Here is a 20,103-nt window from a genome sequence, read left to right on the forward strand (position 1 = left end):
AATAACAATAGTCAGTGAGACATTGTATGTGTACAAGCCTATGTCCGTAAGCTTTTCATTCACCACTCAATATCGGAGTAACAGTTGTGTGTTAAATGTTAATGTGGACTAAACTTACAATGAAACAGTTAATGCCTTGATTGAATATATTTAAAAATATATAAACTCTCAATAAGTGAAAGGAGAGAAATAAGAAAATAAACTTTTAAAAGATACATTCAAGAAATGACTTGTAATATGTTTTACATCCTTTTGGAAGAGAAAAAATACATTTCCAAAGGAGGCCTGCCTTTATAAATTTTTTGGTACTAACGGTCAATCATCAGTATCATTTCTTAAATGGAACTGGTATTTTTTCACTCAGATTCCTAGAGGTAGAGTACCCTTTAGTTTGTCATTCCATAATTGACACCCCTTTGGTCTGTCAATTAAATTGTTCCATCCCTGCAGACATATGAACTATGTGGAAATCTTAGGGTTGGATCACACAGTGAATGGCCATATATGGTTTCTAAAACAAGAGTGGATGGCAGGATACACTTCTTAGCAAGGCTGGTCATGGATTTATATCTTTATTTGTCTTACAGGTAAATGAGCATACTCATATACATGTTCATATTCTAACATGGTCTGAACCTTGAGCAACATGTGCAAGAATAAATAACGCCTATAATTCTTTATCTAATGAGGTCGTGTCTGCCTGCAGAGACAAAGGCAGTCATCTCTCTCCTTCTTGGCCACAGGCTCCAATAGTAACTGTACAGGGCGATTCGTCATACTTTATCCCAGTCATGCTCTGATGGGGGAAAGGATTACTGTCCTTCTAGTCAGTAGCCAGATGGAACAGACCATACTTCTAAGAGATGACTGGACTCCCTACAGAATAAAGAAACGGCATTACTGCTGCTGTTTATGAAGGAAACAGCTTGTAAATCTAGGTCTGGGATTTTCAGGAGCTCATCATCCTTCTCATTTTCACTCAGTGTTTTCAGTTAGCACTCTGGTAGGCTTGAAAAGAAAGAGCTGGGAGAAACAGTGTGGAGGACTGTGGAAGAGCATGATAACATGCTGTCTCCTCACATAGGTAAAGGGCAGTTGTTGTGAGTTTTGAGCCAAAAATGGTTTTCCATTTTGAGCATTTGACCAATAAGACTTTTCTAAAGCTTTACCCATCTTAAGGATATAAACTGTCATATCTGCTTTCTGAGGTGGCTTTGAAAACCTAGAACGTTATCATTATCCTTGATTTTAACCTACAAATATTTTGCCCCTAAAAGAAAGAGTAGCTGAAAATGTGAACGGTTTTGTTACTACAGATTTTTACAATCTAGCCATGTAAACATAACTAAGAATGGTTAGTTCTCCACACCCTGAAACTGTCAAATGAAACAGTTATAAAGACTGTGATTAATTCTAGCTTGGCTTCATTACACAAATATGTACAGACAACTAGGCCTGATGTCCCCAGCATTCATGGTGCAATTCATTACTCTGACATGGGCTTGGCAAAGTTTTCTTCCTTTGTCAGGAGCCAGCAAGTGAAAGGAAGCGAATGGTCTGTGGTTTTAGAGGAGCATGTTAGAGCTGGAAGGGGCCTTTAGAAATCCCATCATTGTACATACAAAGAAACTGAGTCCCAGAGAGGTGAGATGTCTTGCCTAAAAATACCTAAGTAGGCAAGTGCAGATTCTAGAACTAGAACACATGTATCTAAATGCAATTGAGTTTCTAGAACATTGATACAAGGAGATAGGGATGGGTGTCAAGGCAGAGCACTAAAAAAATCTTAGAATTAAAGCAGTAAGATAAATGGGGGGTAATTAGGAAAAAAGTTACAATCCAGCAATTATAATGTAAATTTTTGTTCAGCCATTTTATAATTATTTTTTATTAGAATGGAAGAATTACCCCAGCTGTCATTTTTCTTTGTGGTTAACTTATACTTAGAAAAAGTGGAGCTGGGAGGAAGCCATAGGGGTGATTTCACATGGAGAGGTGACTACTGTATATATCAAAAGCCATATGTTGCTTGATTTCAGTTGAACCAAATGATAAATAGTTACCTGTTTGAGGACTGGAAAGAAAACAACTTTTTTATGTGATTGCATTTTTATAGATGTAAGAATTTATTCATCTTATGCACACAGTACTTCCCTACACATGCAGGGAGCCTTAGATTTATACTTGAAGAAGTTGGTTTGATTGACCAGGACAAAAGTACTCATTTTTCATCATCAAATTTGTCCCTGATACTTGGTTTTCTGTGTTTGGCTGGCAATTTTCCAACCTCCCCATTGTGGCTGAACTGGAGCAGGGCCACGTTTGTCGTTGAAATGTCTAAAATGCCTCAGTGAGGTTGGTTGCTTGCAGTTTTATGAGCTCCTTGGTTTACATACACCCTGCTACTCACCTTAACCCTTTTGAAAATAGAGCATTGCAGTATTTTCACCCAAAGTCTGAACCCTTTCTGATCTGTGCTTCCCTTTTGGTATCTTTTTTCGTTTGTTTTTTTTTTTTTTCTCCCAGTTCTACAGGTCTTAGAGCTCCAGGATGTTCTGTAAGTGGTTTTACTTGTTCAGAATGAGAAGCCATCCATGGAAATTTGAGTTGAGTGGAGGCAGAGAGGGCGTACAGATTATTCTGCTTGTGAAAGAACCGTCAGTTAGGAGGTACATGCCTTCACCCCAGGAAGCCATGTGAGGGAGCCGCAGAAGGAGCATGTGTGGGAGCTTCTTGTGGGATTGTCCTTGTGAAGCTTTGACCGTGTGCGAGTCTTCAGTCTCCTGTCGTCTCTGCTTCTGCTCCAGCGGGCCTGCGTATACTCCGCTGACTAGACACCCCCGAGACAGGCACCTTCTGCAGCAGAAAGGAAGCCTTCTCTTTGTTCTGCTTCGTTCAGATTGGACTCTTTTATCAGTGGCTCTGTGGTTTTTATCAGTGGTTTTCCTACCTAGCTGTCACTTCTTTTCTTAATGCTTTTGGGGGTTAATTTTTTTATATTTTCTTCACCCCACCAAGTTAGATGTCTCCATTTTCTGACCTCTGGGCTTTGTTGCTCAGCAGGACTCTGAAGGAGAGTTTCTCTCATTGGACAGGCCCAGTCTTCTCCCATCATTGTCCTGCTGTGACTCCAAAGAAAGGAGCTTCTTGTTGACAGTGTCCTGTGGAGCGAGGCTGTGTCTCATACCCCACACAGCGCTCAGTGGGTGCCAGCCCTTGTAGTGGAGGCTTTGTGATTGCTGCCCTGAAGGAGAGCACTCTTTCCTCCTGCCTTGGTACTGCCTGCTGTTTTCTAAGCACCGCTCCTGCACGTACCCTGCGTCCCGGCCCCAGCAAGGCTCTTCTGTTCCCATCTGTTGGCAGTGACTTGTGGAATATTTTTGCTGAGGGAAAGGTCACTGGTAAACAGGACAAAACAAGAAAGTAGTTTATCACTTGGTATTGAAAAAGATCCTAAAGTTTCTTATAAGTGAAAACAGAGGAAATCCCTGTGTGCTTGAGGTGTACTGAGTTATGGATACAGATGGCGGAAATGTCATCAGAATACTGCCAGCTGACAGAAGAGAACACGGAGGAATTCTCCATCCTTTGTCTTTCTTCTCTAATCATAACTGCATAGTCTGTGTCAAAGGGACAGGCTTTCCTTCCTTCTGCCCTCTTGTGATTAAAAAAAAAACACAGCAAAAGGGAAGAGAGGTTTCTGATTTTCACCTCAGGGTTTGGTTTTGTTGTGTTATGTGTTGATGCTGTGAAGCACAAGGCTGGCAGTTGCAGCTGAGCTCTTTGGAACCAAAGCAGGGCACGCTGAGCCCACTGTCCAGGCACCACGCCACCAAGGGCAGGTGGAAGTGTGGCCCCCTCACAGTATGCTCACAGGCCAGGGTGCAAGCCAGACACCCCCATCATGTTGCTGCAACCCTCCTGTCTTCTCAGCATCTCCTCCCCTGATTTCTTTCTTAACCCAAAGGAAACAAAACAACAGCAAAAAAAAAAAAAAAACCTTGTTAAAAGTTCTTACGTGAACACACATCAAATTTTCATGTACTGAACCCCATACATATACTACCTTGGCTGTCTTTGAGAATAAGAGCCCATCATTATCTCTCTAAACCTGCCAACTCACCTGCTCTTCTGTGTTTTCCTACTCTCACTGGCCATTCCTAGCTCTTCTCTCAGACACTCTGCCTGCTCAGTCCAAGCTGGAATGCACTGTCTGTGGCAGAAGGACAGCCAAGTCAGTTCTGGAGTTTGTGTCTGCCTTCTGCCAAATACTTTGTCTCCTTTCTTCATCCTCATATTTCTCTCTGTCTCGCCTTTATGTTAGTTTTGCACAGTATTATTAGCAGTGCTGTGCACCAGGGAAGGCTGTAATAGGTCCAGAGCTCATCCTTCTACTTCGTCTGGATAGATACCTGACACTGACTTGAAAGCCATCCGTAATCGGGAATGCATGAGATCTCAAGAAGGCTGGCAATTTGAAAGCATTTTCACAAAATAGCAACCTGCTCCTGGCATGCTGGCCCTCCCAGCAGCTACACCCGACTCCCTGGTGGCTGGAATTCAACTGCCACAAAACAAGAAGTTTCCGTGAAGCAGGTCTGTCTTGCCTGCTCTCTTCTCTGTGTCCAGCCAGGAAGGTAGTGAGCTCAGAGGCTAACACAATACCTAATTCACATTTCCCAGTAAACTTGTAGATATTATTGCACTAATATGTTCTTCTCAAGAAATAAATTGTTGCCTATTCAGTGTTACAGATTTCTTTCTTTTTATTAAAACACAAAGAGCAGCTGAAGAAAATGGGACAGATTCTGACAGAATGAAATTTTAGGAAAAAAATGTGTACATGTGTTTGAAACTGTTGAAATGCCAAGTTTTCTGTACAAGTGTTTTTGTAATTAAACTTTTAGATTTTCTTTGTTTTTTAAAGAAGTCGATATGCTTGCTTGATGTTTGCCTCATTAAAAACTTTTCTATGTTGAATCCACTCGATTCAGCTTTACCTGCATTGCCTTCTTGTCTTAAAGACTTCGTCAACTCTGCATTAATCATTGTCTGTTACACTTTTAAAATGGTAGCATTCATTTTATTAATTGCTTATTCAAAATGTGTCTTAGTCTGTTTGAGGGTTCAGTTCTCCTAATGTATGCTATAAGAATACAGTGAATTATAATTCATTTTAAGGTAGCAGTAGTGTTCTGGAGGCAACTTGAAAGAAGTCTCATGTTCTTAAAGTCAGTGACTTCAGCCCCCTTGATAGGAGGCCTAAAGACAGTCTTCCTTTTGACTGAAGAGATAAATTTTCCTTAAATACTTGCTTTTAAAAGTAACCACTACTTCATTAGTCAAAATCTGTTTTCAGGGAAATTTGTCACCTACTTCCAGCATGCTCTTAAAATTCTAGGGGTGAGCTCTTCTGGCTTCCAAAGCCTGCTGCCCGCCTAGTAAGCTAGTTATGTGGCATTTTTGTTCCCAGTTTCCTCATCTGACATGCTCATCTGACATGCCTCAGCTCTCTTACACTTGTCAGAAAGACAGAATTGGGTGATGAATTGACCGTACTTTGGAGGCTATGAAGAATCTTAAATGAATGCCAGGAATTATTGAGGCAACTCAGGGTCAGACTTGACTACATTTAACAGAAACTCAAATCAGCAAAGGCTTAAATAAGATACATCTCTCTCACTGAAAAGTATTCCAAAGGTAGGCAATCCAAGACCAGTATAGGGGGTTCTTGTCTGCACCACAAGAAGATTCCTTTCTCAAGGTCATTTCATGGTCAAAAACAGCCACTTGACCATCAGCCATCATTTGAAATTCCTGGTAGCTTAAAGGAAGAAAAAGGGCAAGGACAAAAATGGGCAAACTCAGCTGAGTCAGCACCCTTTGAAGAGTCTTCCTAGAAACCACACAACGCTTCCAGAACGCAGTCATGTGACAACAGCTAGCTATGGGAGGCCAAGGAATGTCATCTTTCCTTGGGCATTACTACCTCCAATAATATACAGGTTTTAGTCAGTAAGGAAGGAGAAAATAAATACCAAGTAGGCAACTGAGTTAGTTACATGACTCATATGTGGACTGTATGTATGCATAGGCCAGCGCAGACTCTAAGGCCAGCCCTGCTCTGCTAGTGAGCACGATGTATTATCCTGTCTTTGCCCCTTGGCCATCATGAATGACCATGTACTTCCTTGGTACTTCCCCCCACTTAAACAGCCAAAAAGCTGACAACCAAATTCAACCAGAGTTAGCATTTTCCTGTTGCCACCTTAGTTCATCCCTTCCCTCTCAACAGCTGGTGGCCAATCTTGTCTGGAAAAGTCAGCATAACCAGGTGGCAGTATTTCCTCCAGTTGTTTGTTCCCTTTCTCTAACTGTTCAGCATCTGCTGGATTAAAACAACAACAGGATAATCTTTCCCTACGGGTGGGGAGATTGAAGTATTGCTTGGCAGAAAAGCTCGTAGCTACTTCCTGCCCTCTAAATTTCCTGCCTTGCAACTGAGGGTTCCAAGTCAAGGACCTTGCTACATGCTAACACATAGCCAGTGCTTAAAAATATATTTTACAGTATCTATAGAAATAAACACTAGCTCATACACTAGCTCACAAAAAAGATGAGGATTGAGAATTTAAAAGATCAAGTGAAAATGTTAATGTACTTCCTCTTACCCAGAAACCATTTCAGTTTAGTGCTGGGGGAACATGGTCCATAGGGAGGATCGTCTGCCAGAAGCATAAAATGTCAGTTCTCTTAGCCTAGAAAAATGCAGAAAGGAGGAGGAGCTGTGAGATAAGGATGGCACTGGGAAACTAAGAGCAGGGTCAATGCAAATTGCCCAGATAGGATTTTTGTAAACTACTTGCAACTACTGGGATGGAAAGAAAATGCCTTAGATGTTTAGATAAGAATATATAAGACAGTGGGTATAGAAGTAGACTTTCATCTGAGTCTCGAACACCAGAGCCAGTTCTTTATTTCTGTGTTTTCCATTTCATGTCAGTTCACTGTTTGGAACTACAAAAGTATTTTATAAAATATATTTCTGCCCTTGGCATGACAGTCCAGTGGGAAGAACAGATATCTGCATAAACAGTTCTAACACAGGGCAGCCTGTAATTAAGAGTTTTAATGGTGGTAAATACTTTTTGGGGAGTGTATTGCTTGAATCTCACCTGACAAGAGCTGATTTTTCCATAATTACAAGAGTTTGCAGTGGGAAATCTAAGTCTTGTGGGATCACCATATTAACTAATAAGGGCTTTCTCTGAAATGTAAATGAAATATAAAGTCTATACTGATAACCATCAAAGTTTTCTAGCAGCAGTTGAGGTAACTGAAAGGTGAAAGTAGTTGGATTATTGTAATTTAGACAATAATACTTCTTCAAAGTATGCTTTTGACTCATTAACAGGTCATTAAATCAGTAAGTTGATCAAAACCTTTTTTCATTAAATTGAAGAGTACACTGCATATAGTAAGGGTAAATATTATTTTGTGAAACTTGTTTCCACTTTAGAGCAGACACATGTGATGGTTACAATGTGAAATTATTTCATACTGTGGGGTCACAATAAAGATAGTCAATGATTGTTTCACTACCTCTAAAATTGGATTGAACTGCTGGGTTCGAGTTTGGGCTCCATTTTTCTGCTTGTGTGATCTAAGGTGAGTTGCTTAAACCGGTCTGTGGCTCAGTCTGTAACACAGGGATATTTATAGTTTCTATTGTGTACAGTTTGGGGGTGGGGTTGTTTGCTTTGTTGGTTTGTTTTGGTTTTTTTTTTTTTTTTTGGCTGCGCTGGACCTCCATTGAAGCACATGGGCTCTTCACTGTGGTGCATGGGTTTTCTCTAGTTGCGCATACACAGGCTTCTCTTGCTACAGAGCATAGGCTTTAGATTGTGCAGGCGCTCTAGATGAAGCGTGGGGGCTCAGTTGCCCTGCAGCAGGTGGAGTCTTAGTTCCCTGACCAGGGATCGAAACCTGCATCCCCTGCTTTAGAAGATGTGTTCTTAACCCCTGGACCACCAAGGAAGTCCCTATAGTGTACAGTTTTCATGTGGATTAATCCATGTAAGATATTTAGTACCGGTCATAGAACAGACATGTAAATCTAGCTATTATAATTTATGAAAGACTCAAGGGGGAAGAAGAATTAGACACATACTATAAGTCAAGCACTCTGATCTAGTTTTTATATAAATTATATATATATATATATATATGTATGTATATATATATATGTCTCATTTAACTCATTCTTTGGGGTCACAAGGAGTCAGACACAACCAAGCACACACACACATTTAATTTGAACCACAACTTTACAGAGTAGGGCTATTATACCATTTTCCAGGTAAGTAAATTAAGGCTCAAAGCTGATAAGCAACTTGCAGGTGTTACAACTGGGAAGAGGCAAAGAAAGGATTTATACCCAGATCATTCTGACTCCACATTCCACTGTAGCCATACTATCTTAGAGATATTTAATGAGACTGACAGGAGACGGAGAAGTAGAGGGGCTTTGAAGTCGGTAGGCAATAATGAGATTATATAGCATACAAATAATACCTTGTAAAATGTGATACAAATTTAAATTGTATCATAAGTATAGCATGAAGTGTTCTGTGAAAGTAAGTGACAAGATCTGGTTTCTATTTTTAAAGGCTCACCCTGGCTGCTATGAAGGGAATTAGGAGGCAAGAGAGGAATCAAAAAGGTTGATTAGAAGGTTGGCCCAGGGATCCAGGTGACAGCAGCTTAGCCTAGCATGGAGGCAGTAGGGGCTGCTGATGAATTCTGAATGTATTTTGCAAGTATAATGAACAGAAGTTGCTGAGGGGCTTCATGTGGAGAATGAGGGAAAAAGAATCAAGAATGACCCCTAGACTTCTGAAGGGTTTGAGCAACTGGGTAGTAGACAGGTGCCACTGTCTGAGATAGCGTAGAGTTAAGGGTGAAGCATTGTGGAGGAAAAGAGTAAGAATTCTGTGTTTGGAGTTGCTAAATTTGAGATTCAGCCACCAGATCAACCCCTGGGCAAGACATATCTCTCTGCTATTTGTTAAAAAGATTCCTTTCAGCTCTTGAAAGTCTATGGTTCTGTGAGATTCTAACTTCAGGTCAGGGCTGCTAACATTCCATCCTCAGTGCCTGCGCGCATACACATAGACCTGGTTACTCAAGCTGTTCGCTGAACTATGAAATTAAGGAATGGTCTCCTTTTTAATTTTTCAAGCTCCTTAGAAAAAAAAAATTTTAAACCATCCATCTGTATTTGTTTAAGATTGGCATAAAGCAGCTGAATGTTCTAGGATATGAAAATCATACCATAACCTGATGGTTAGAAAATCCTAGGCAAGTAATAGAAAGTATCTGCTTGAAGGAGACTGTATGAAAATATATTTGGCATCAGTCTAAGAAGGGAAATATGAGAAGACATCAGTGATACAGCCAAAAGGTTTATGGATTCAGCAAATAGGTTCCTGCTAGGGGTGCTTCTGCTATCTTCAAGGACAGAAATTAACCAAAGGCAGCTGGGTCCAGGCAGTGACTATTTTTCTTGGGCTGGTGGATTTTTCAAGTGGACCTACATGTATCAAAAGAACTTCCTTCTGCTCAGTGTTATGTGGCAGGCTGGATAGAGGGGGAGCTTGGGGGGGAATGGATGCGTGTATATGTATGGCTGAGTCCCTTCGCTGTCCACCTGAAACTATCACAGTGTTGTTGATACTGCAATATAGTGTAAAAGGCTTTTTTAAAAGAAGTTCTTGTTTTGAAGGACAGACTAATGTGTTCATGACGGATTTTACTCATCCCTAGGGAGAATGAGTATTTTACATATATTCATTCATTCGAACATTTTCAAGCAAGTACTTAACTATGTGTTTGGGGTGTAAAGTTGAGGACATCTCTTGCCTTAAGTTCACAATATAACACAAAAGAAACACAGGATCTGATAAATTAGCAAATGTGCTGTGCTTAGTCACTCAGTCGTGTCTAATTCTTTGTGACTCACGGACTGCAGCCCACCAGGCTCCTTTGTCCACGGGGATTCTCCAGGCAAAAATACTGGAATGGATTGCCCTGCTCTCCTCCAGGGGATCTTCCCAAGCCAGGGATCGAACCTAGGTCTCCCACATTGCAGACAGATTCTTTACTGACTGAGCTACCGAAGAAGCCCAAGGATACTGGAGTGGGTAGCCTATCCCTTCTCCAGGGGATCTTCCCGACCCAGGAATAGAACCAGGGTCTCTTCCCGACCCATGGTCTCTTGCATTACAGGAGGTTCTTTACCAGCTGAGCTACCAGGGAAGCCCAAATTATCAAATCACTGTAAGCGAAGTGTTCCCAAAAATACAAAGGAAGGATTCAGTAGTTGTGCTTGGGAGAGGTCAAAAGAGGGTTTTACCAGGGTAACATTTTGAGGTAGGCCTTTAAAAAAAAATAGCTCTTTAAGAGAAGCTTAAAAATAGATCTGGAGATATGCGTGCATTTTTGGTGTACTCCAGTGATTCAGCAGGATTGGAACACATGTATTCAGAGTATTGATTTTAAAAAAATGAAGATAGGAAGGTTTTTTGAATATGGCTATAAATGGGCCTTGAGTGCCATATGAAGGAATTTAGCTTTCACATTGCAGCCAGAGGGAAGGCATTAAGGCTGTGTTTGCATGGTAGAGATATGAGATGAAGAAAAACTAGACCAGAGGTTCTTAACATTTTTTCTGTCATAAACACTTTCGGCAGTCTGATGAAGTCTGTGAAACCTTCTCAAAATAATGTTTTCAAGTGCAGAAAATAAAATGCATAGCTTTACCAAGAGGAAAATAACTGTATTGAAAAAGTTAATACGAATGTCTGTGTTTACTACTAAAGAATTAAATAACATAATCTAGTAACAGCTCTAATAACTACCATAATTTTACAGTAGTATTGATCATAAGTGATATTTCAACATTTGCAACAGCAGTACTATGATGTAAAAATATCTGTGATTCTGTTGGTGCCAAAGTCATAGGTCCTGCCAGTACTACTGGGGCTTGTGCCAACATTTATAATAAAAGAAAGTGCAAATTTCCAGTTAGAGGTTTCTGAAAATCAAGATGTAATTTTTTTCCCTGTCCATGCTTGCAGTTCTGAGTCCTAGTCAGATTCCTGAATCAAGACAGTATGGAGATAGACTGGTTATGAGACTGTCAAAAAACTCAGGTCAAAGACTTCCCTGGCAGCTCAATGGTAAAGAATCCGCCCGCCAGTGCAAAAGACATGGGTTTGATCCTCGATCTGGAAAGATCCCACATGCAACTAGAGAAAAAGCTTGAGCAGCAATGAAGACTCAGCACAGCAAAAAATAAATAAGTAAATAAAATTCTAAAGAAAAAAAAAGTCAAGAAGCAAGAAGAGCCTGTATTGGGGGTAGTAAAGAAGCAGATTGGAGAAACATTTGGGATTGGGCTTGGTTTCTGTCAGCCCACAATGAGGAATCCTCTCAGGGAGGAATCTGGGGGTAACATGTGGCCTGACCAAGCAGGTTCACCAGGAAGGAAACAAATCCTTTCAGCAGCTGTCCCTATTACAGTTGAGTTTCATTCATTTGTTCAACTGATATTGATTACTCTCTGTGGCAGACGAGGAATACAGCCTTATGGAACATTTCTTGCCTTCATGGAGCTTTCTGTCTGGTGGAAGAAACGTGATGAACAAAGCTAAACAGATAGGTTATTACTATTTGGGATCAAATGCATGAAGAGTGGTGGGACACAAGAGCATCTGGGCAGTAAGAGGGACCAAGGCCTCTCCAAGAAAGTGACACTTAAGATGAGACCTGAAAAACCAGTTGGATACAGGTAGAGTCAGGAAGAAAACATGATGGGCAGCCTTTTGTGTGTTTTAGAGGAACTGATTGAGAATCAAAGGAATGGGGCAGAGAGCCAGGGGAAGAGTAGCAAGAGGAAGAGAGGAGCTAGGCCGCATGAGGTCTTGTCAACCCACGGGAGGATCTTGGGTATGAAGTGCAGGGGAAATCCACTGAAGCTTTCAAAAAGGAAAATGATGTAATCCAGCATGTGGTTTTTGACGATTCTCCTGGCTGCTCTCTAAAGAGCGAGTTGCAGAAAGTAAGCACTGAATAGGGAGGGCAGCTGTGGCTGTGAAAGATGGTAGGAGCTCCAACAGAGGCTGAGGCAGAAAAGACCGAGGGGAGAATAGGGTGGAACAAAGCTATTTAAACAGGAAGAGTGACGGGCTAGAGGTGAGAAGGAGGGAGGAAGAGAGCAGCTGTGGATGGATCTCAGGCTTCAAACCGTTTATTGAGATAGGCGGCCTGGAGCAGGAGCAGACAAGGGCAGGTGGGAGTGGCTAGAAGTCAGAGATCCTTGTGGGCATCTTCATTTGAGATGCAAGAGAGGAAGTGTTAAGTAAGCATCTATACTGACAATTCTAATGCTTAAAAGATAGGTCTGGACTTGGGGTGACACTAAAGGCCCCCAAGGAGGCTTTTTGTGTGAACCTTTTCCTTGCTGATCCTGGTGCTGCTCTGCAGGCAAACATAGCCCGCCAACCTCTACCATCCTGGCTAAAAATGTCACTGTTGGATCCTTGACCCTATTACCAACTTTGACTATTCTTTTGTCCTTCTCCTTGACACCAGCAATAGCATCTGGATCCAGCTGCAACTTTTCTGTTGGCCTAAATCAGGCAGTATCTTTAAAGATGTTCAGAGCATTTAACTTACATAGGTTTTTTTGCATGGGATTTCTGCAGGAGGAGCTTTGTATCCGTAAACTAAGAAAGTGTTAGTCAGTTTTGCCCCACTCTTTGAGACCTCATGGACTGTGCCCACCAGGCTCCTCTGCCCATGGAATGTTCCAAGCAAGAATACTGGAGTGGGTAGCCATTCCCTTCTCAGAGGGATCTTCCCAACCCAGGGATCGAACCTGGGTCTCCTGCATCGCAGGCAGATTCTTTGTTATCTGATCTCTTAACTTGCATAGGTTTCTTGTGTGGGATTTATGCAAAGGGAGGTTTGCATCTGTAAAATGAAGTGAAAGTCGCTCAGTCGTGTCCAATTCTTTGTGACCCAATGGACTGTACAGTCCATGGAATTCTCTAGGCCAGAATACTGGAGTGGGTAGCAGGAGATCTGCTACCAGGGGATCTTCCCAACCCAGGGATCGAACCCAGGTCTCCCTCATTGCAGGTGGATTCTTTAACAGCTGAGCCACAAGGGAAGCCCAAGAATACTGGAGTGAGTAGCCTATCCCTTCACCAGCGGAACTGAACTGGCGTCTCCTGCATTGCAGGTGGATTCTTTACCAGCTGAGCTATCAGGGAAGCTTGTGTCTGTAAAGAAGATGCTAAACATCCTAGTGACCTACCGTGAAATAATATTTGTTTATTGTGGCTGATTTTGTAGCAAATATGATTGGTATATTTACTCACTTCTTAGAACTGGGTGAAAATAACAGGACAGACCAAGTGAACTGCAGCAACTAAACAGGCTAACAACACGGGAGAAAGGGCTATAGATTATAGAAAATCATAAATTGTGATCATGCAAAGAAGGAGCCTCACTGTAGCTTGAAAACCTGACCCATAGCTAAATGGGGCCAAAATTAATCATGTCCTGATCTTATACATAAGCCAAAGGATCTTTTCTAAAGTTCATGCCTATTAGAGCAGTAAAGACTTTTCTGCAGGTTATACCATAATGAGCTTCAGGCATTTAATGAGAGAGACAAGTGCTACTGTTAAAAGTGGTAACCTTCAGCATCTAATGTGAAAATGAAATAGGGCTGCTTGCTCTGCCAAACGAGGGATTGCTCTCCAATTCAGTCCATGAGATGAAGAGGACTCTCATAATCTTAGATGCTCTGATGCAGGCAAATTTAAATCTTCTGGGAAAGGGGGAAAGGCTTTGGTTGGTTTTGTTTTTATAATTAGGTAAGGATTTTACCTGCAAGGAGCAAGTCGCTGACTCCAGGCTTCAGGCCCAGAAGCTTCTAAAGGCAGTAAAATAAAACCAGCACCAAGGAACAGACCAGCCTAAGGGTCTCGATGCAGTTTCCAAAAGCCTCTGGAAGAATAGACAGCATTTTGAGGAGGGGAGACTTGGCTTCCATCTCCATCAAAATAGCTGTCTCAGATGAGGGTTACTGCCTGACCAAAAAAAAAAATATTACCAGCATGAAAGAAAGTGTCATCTCACCCCGAACCCCTAGAAATCTCCTGTCTAAGAATTTATGTTAAGCTGGATCCTCTCCTACATTGCTATGCAGTAGGAAGTGCCAAGACGTGACCCTGACCCTCTTCCCCCTCAGTGAGGCCCTCACTGACTGTCCCCACAGCAGACAGGATGCTGCCTCATGTCCTGGAGCTCACTGCAGATTCCTGCCCCACTTGCTGCATTCAGGCTTCCTCTTGCAATTCCCAAGAGACAGAGGGCGGCAGGGGCAGGAAGGGAAGGAACAGAGGCTGAAAACCTTTAGATGCCTGAGCTGCTTCGCCCTGGTGGGTCGGCCTTTCTGGGCGAGAGGTTGGGGGTGGGAGGATCCTCTCAGCTGCTTCCAAAGGACCCTTTCTTAAAACTAGGGCAGCACAAAACAAGCCAGGTCATTGTGTTCCTGGATATAAATATTGATTCTTGGTGGTGGTAACATTCTGTTCATAAGAAGGATGTAACATATTTCTCCCACACCGTATTAGACTGATGTGCTGTTTGTCCAAGAGAAGTACAGATTACTGGCTTCTGCAGGGGAAATGTGGACATTTAAATGCATGCAGCTTTCGGAAGTCTAGGGAGCCGTCTTGGAATAGAAACCAGGTCCCTTTCCTAGCTCCAGCCCTTCCCTCCTCTGTCCAGTGTCTCCTTTCCAGACTCCATGTTGCATACCATGTTGGCATTTCTAATCGCTTGTAACTTAGGAAGATGCTTTCTTAGAATTACATCTTGTTTCATAAGAACCTGGAAATGTGGGCACTTGCTCTCTTTGGGAGGGAGGCGTGGAAGGTCAAGGCCAAACATTTTTTGCTTTCTTCCCCTCAGGGGAAAGATCTGGGTGGTCCCCGCTCCTCTGTTTTCTTTTTCACCCCACGTGGGAGGGCAGGGCAAAGGCTTTAGACCAGAGGTGGTCCCTCGGAACATTCCACCCAGGCCTGACCAAGCCCCAGATTCAGAGGCGCTGGCCGCCTTGGCAAGACAAATTCCCCGCATTCCACAAGTGCTCTTGAGGGAGAAATAGCGCTAATGAGAAAGTGGAATTCTGGATGTGTGTGCATGCTCACTCGGTGCCAGCGCGTCTCACAGACAGATCCCGGGCCAGCAGTATTTCGTAAGAGTGGTGGAGCCGGGCTCCAGATGCGGGAGCCGCAGTGACACATGTGCTGTCAGGAGAGCCAGCGCCCTCTGCTGTCCCGGCCCGGAAGCACCACGACGGTGGGGAAGACTCCGGGGCCTCCGGAAAGCGGGCGGCGGTCAGAATCCACCGCGGACCCCGGCGGTTGAGGAGGCCAGACAGCTTCTCGCCGTCCAAACGCTGGGTCTGCGAGGGGCTGCACTCCCTCCGTCGAGCTGGCCCTCTTTACGTTTGGGGGTTGAGAAAGAGCCAAAAATGCGGAGAATTTATAATAATAAAACTCCAGGCTCCAGCAGCATCCGCAGGTCGCATCCCTGAGAAGGTGAGGAACAGCAGGGCCAGCTCCTGTCCCTGAACCTGGCCGGCAGGCCCGGGCCAGGCCAAATCAAGAGGGCGGCCGGCCCAGGAGGACACCTCCCCGCTGCAGAGCAGCCCTGCGGCCACTCCCTCGCCTGGGAATGCGGCTTCTGGAGGCCTTGCTGGCTCCAAGGCTGCCAGCCGAGGGGAAGTTGTTACTGCTCCCACTCAGGCATGCTGGCATCTCCTAGGGGCTGGCACCTCAGAGAGACTGGCTCAGCTTACAAGCTAAGAGCGAACTGCCACCCCCTCTGCTCCACCCCTTGCCAAGACAGCGGCTCAGCAGCGGCCCAGGGTCAGGCTTGATGCTGCAGTGTGTGTGTGTGTGTGTGTGTGTGTGTGTGTGTGTGTGTTGTGTGTGTGTGTGTGTGTGTGTGTGTGTGTGTGTGTGTGTCTATGTGATGGTGAAAGATAGGGTGGAGATACTGCTGCAGTGTGTGTGTGTGTGTGTGTGTGTGTGTGTGTGTGAGATGGTGAAAGATAGGGTGGAGATATTCAGGTGGGGGTCAGAGGGAGGCTGGCGAATGGCACTGCCATTTGGGCAACTTTGAAGTTTTGCAAAAAGGCACAAAACAATCACTTATTGTTTTTTGGCAGGTTTTTAATTTTTCTTTTTTTGGTAAACGGATCTCCTCCCTGTTGGGAGAAGAAAAACCCAACCACCAAACAAACCCCTCACAACAATGCCCTTCTCTCTCTGGGACCAATTTCCAGACTGCACAGCAGTCCTGACAAGGTCAACAAGCTGGAGCGGTAAGCGGAAGATCTTTATCTATGTGGGAAATAGGAAAATCATTTGACTGATAAAAGGAAATACAATAAATAGCATCTAAATTCCTGGCTGCATTCCCTGGGGCCCCTCCTCTGCTGGAGAAAGTGCGCGGGGCAGGATACACGTGCTGCTCCAGCAGGTTTAAAAATAGCATGCAGCACACAGCCCTTTCTTACCTTCCAGAAAGACTTCATTACCGGATTCTCAGCCCCGAGCCTGCAGAGCTGCTGCTGGCGCTTTCTTCTCCCCACACTGGGTTTTTCTTTTTTGGAAACGTTAAGGCAATGCCTGTGATACATTTTACTCACGGGCCAGCTCCTGCTCAGCTAGTTTCAATCTGGGCACGTCTGAAGCTCACGTTGAAAGTCCATTGTATTTAATGGGGTGTTAACTCTGTTTATTCTCTGGGACTTGGGCAGTAATTTTACACTCTGCAAAACTAGCAGCTTGAACTTGAAGTGGTATGCCTCTCTCCCCATCCCCACCCTGTGGGTCTCAGTCCCCAGGCACCCCTGGTCCTGTTTCCCACCTTTCCTCAGCTCAGGTGGCCATACATGACCTGGATGGAGCCAAGAAACCTGGGTTCACATCCACTGCAGCCCCCTTTAGCATTGGTCTCTTGAATCACTTGGAGACTCAGTTTTCTCATCTGTAAAATGGGGACTTTAATCAGCTGTCAACATACCACAGTTCCAAAGTGGAGAAACATTTGGGGGGAGGAGTACCACAAAGACCCCCATTCTGTTATTCCCAACCAGGCCACTTCTATATCACCTTGCAACATCTCCAGACCATCTCTCCACTAAAACCCAGGGTGGTTCACAGTGAAGCCTTCGGGCAGACCTGGGTCTTCACTGTGCTGCTCTGACTTTCTGACTCCATTCTTCCTTCTGCCCTCCAAGTGGGCACTCTACTCGCAGGCAGCAGCTTTCTTCCGTCTCCTTTTGCTCATTCACATTGCCTGGCCCTGAAAGGTATGAATAAACAAAAGATGAGGTGGTCCCTTCTAGCTCTGAGTCTCTGGGTCTAGATCAAAATAACTGAAGCACCTGCACTTTCTAACAAACCAACATCCTGTATGAGCTACGTCTTAAATTATTCCTGATCTAAAAACTGGATTCTTAGGGACCTTCCAGAATCACCACTGCTTAGATGCCATCTGGACCTTGGTCCTCTCTCTCCAGGAGCCAGGCTTTCCCCCCTGCCTGTCAATAGCTCAGATCTGAATCTCCAGGCCCCTGCTTGCTGGAGTTCCTGATCTCTATTTCCAGCTCCCTCGGGCCTTCTCCATCTGGCATTCTGTAGAATCTTCAAACTCAATTTGCCCAAAATTAAATAGTCTCCCCAAACCCACATTTTCTCCTGCATCTGCCAACACAGTTAAGAACTCCACTGCCCACTCAAGCTAGAAAAGCCTGTCATTCTCCATCCCTCTTCCTCATTCTTTACCTTGCCCCCTCACTGTCCCCCTACATCCCTTCATTCACAGGAACCCCCCTCATTCAGCCATGGAACCTCCTATGAAGTGGTCCTTCTCACCATCCCCAGGCCAATTTTCTGTAAGGTACTCAGCGTTCGGCTCTCTTCTGAGCTCCCTCAATAGCTCATTGTTTTGTTTTTCTTCTTGATTAATTATTAATAATTCTACAGTAGCTCTTCACTGGCCTTAGTCCCTCCTGCCACCCATCTGTCCCCTCCCCAGCAGACCCCCTTCTGTCCTGCCCACCACTACAAGAAGAACCTTTCTAAAATGCAAGTCTAATCTTGCCAATATCACTCTATTGTAAATTATCATTTTGGTAGTGGCTTTTTATTATCTAATTTAAGCCTTGCAATAATTCCATATGATAAGCATTATCCTTGACCTGTTGCACGTGAAACTGAGACTTGCTGGGTTAAAGGATGCAAGGTCACATAGCTGTCATACCTTGCAAACCAGGATTTGGTCTGTCTTACGTTGCAAAACCCATGTTGAAAACGTATAAGGTAGTGGCTCTATGCCTGGCACACAGCAGATGAACCAATGTATTTTTCCTCCCATTTCTCCTTCTTAGAGACTTCAGTCTCTTTAGCAAGGTGTGGAGGCCAGTTCTGTCATGGCCAGCTTATTTTTCTAAGGCGTTCCCTGTCACTCCCTGTGATCCACCGTCACCACCCCCATCAGGCCAGATCCAGCCACTTGTTGGTCCCCAAACTCTCCCTGTTCTTTCTGAACTCTGTCCCTTTGAAAATTTTCCTGCAGCTTGGCAAACCTCTTCTTCCTCCATCTTCCTCATCTGTAAGGATCAGGTCAGCTAGAGCCCACTCTGTGATGCTTTTTCTGATCCCCAGACACAGAATCTGTGGCTCCAGCATTCCTCTTGCCAATACTGCTTGCTGTGTGCACTTTATTTGGATGCTGATCATATTGGAGTATAGTTATTTGGGCCTGTCTCTTCCCACCTTTGTATCCCTGTGCCTGGCACTGTGCCTAGGACAGAGTGGGCACTCACGGAAAGTGTGTGGATTTAGTTCCATCCCTCGTCCTTCCCTATGACTAATGCTTAATTTTGGCTGTTTTGCAAAGGTGAGAACGTTCCCAAAGAATGGTGTGTGTCACCTCCCTTCTCTCCGACTCCTACGCCCACCTCCTCACTGATCAGCTCTTGTGAGGTCATCAGAGACCCCCACGTCACAAGGTCCTCACTGTCTCGTCTTGTCCTCCCAAGCTCTCAGTAGCATTGGACACAGATGCCACTCCCCTCTTCAGTCACCCTCTCCTCCTGGCTTCCGGGCATCACAGTCTGCTGTTTTCTTCCTGCCTCTCCAGCTCTCCTGGTCCCCAGCCGACCTGCAGAATAGAACCACCTCAGCGCTCTGTCCTAAGCTGTGTTCTCTTCTCTCCCAATGCTCCTTTCCCAGATGCGCTTGCCTCTCCCAGAATTCAAAATACTATCTCCATCTTCAGCTCAGCTCCAGAGTCAAATATTCAATAACCTCAGTAATTTAACTGAAGCACTTAGAGGATTCTTAGGTATCTCAGACTCTCAGTTTTATCCCCCAAACCTTTCGTTCCTCACTCGGTCCCACCACTTTCAGTGAAAGGCATACTTATGGGTCCTCTTCCTGGGATCTTGGGAATCACTTATCTAGGAAGAATGTGTCTTGGAAGAGGGATCCAGTTTCAGGAGGTCTGAATATTATGCTTTCCTACTTCTGACACAGGTTTGGAAAAACACCAGATTCTTTAACCTGGTATTTCATGCCCAGCATCATGTGAGTACCATCCTCCATACCCAGACTTTTCAGCCCCATTTTTATCTTGCCCCTAGATCAGAAATATCCTTCTGCAGAAAAAGTTTGCTGACCTCTTGCTATGGTCTGAATGCTTGTTATATGTTGAAATCCCACCCCCCAACCTGATGGTATTTGAAAGTAAGGCCACTGGGAGGTGATTAGGTGTGAAGGAGGAGTCCTCAAGGATGGGGTCGGTGTTCTTATGAAAGGGATCCCAAAGAGCCAGAGTGCTCTTGCCTCTTCACTGTGCCAGGACACAGCAAGAAGACACCATCCATGAACAGGAAGTCAGCCCGCACCAGCCAGTGAACCCACCTTTCCTTAATCTTGGGCTTCCCAG

General features: G+C 44.1%; 1 protein-coding gene across 12 annotated transcripts in view; it reads left to right on the forward strand.

Annotated features, from left to right (window-relative positions):
• The window catches only part of HMG20A (high mobility group 20A), a 119,492-nt gene that overhangs the window by 72,229 nt on the left and 27,160 nt on the right, over positions 1–20,103 (forward strand). For 5 of the 12 annotated variants that reach the window (XM_060401731.1, XM_060401733.1, XM_060401730.1 and 2 more), the window contains one exon: positions 588–4,987. The exons of 2 other annotated variants lie outside the window; for them this stretch is intronic. The gene's annotated coding sequence lies outside the window, so the exon portion shown is untranslated. Of the gene's footprint in view, positions 1–587; positions 4,988–20,103 lie in introns of those variants that run through there. 5 more of the 12 variants (XM_060401727.1, XM_060401729.1, XM_012098660.5 and 2 more) reach the window with 1 other exon arrangement.

This window comes from Ovis aries, chromosome 18 (genome assembly GCF_016772045.2).
Source record: "Ovis aries strain OAR_USU_Benz2616 breed Rambouillet chromosome 18, ARS-UI_Ramb_v3.0, whole genome shotgun sequence".
In the NCBI taxonomy this organism is placed as follows: Eukaryota; Metazoa; Chordata; class Mammalia; order Artiodactyla; family Bovidae; genus Ovis; species Ovis aries.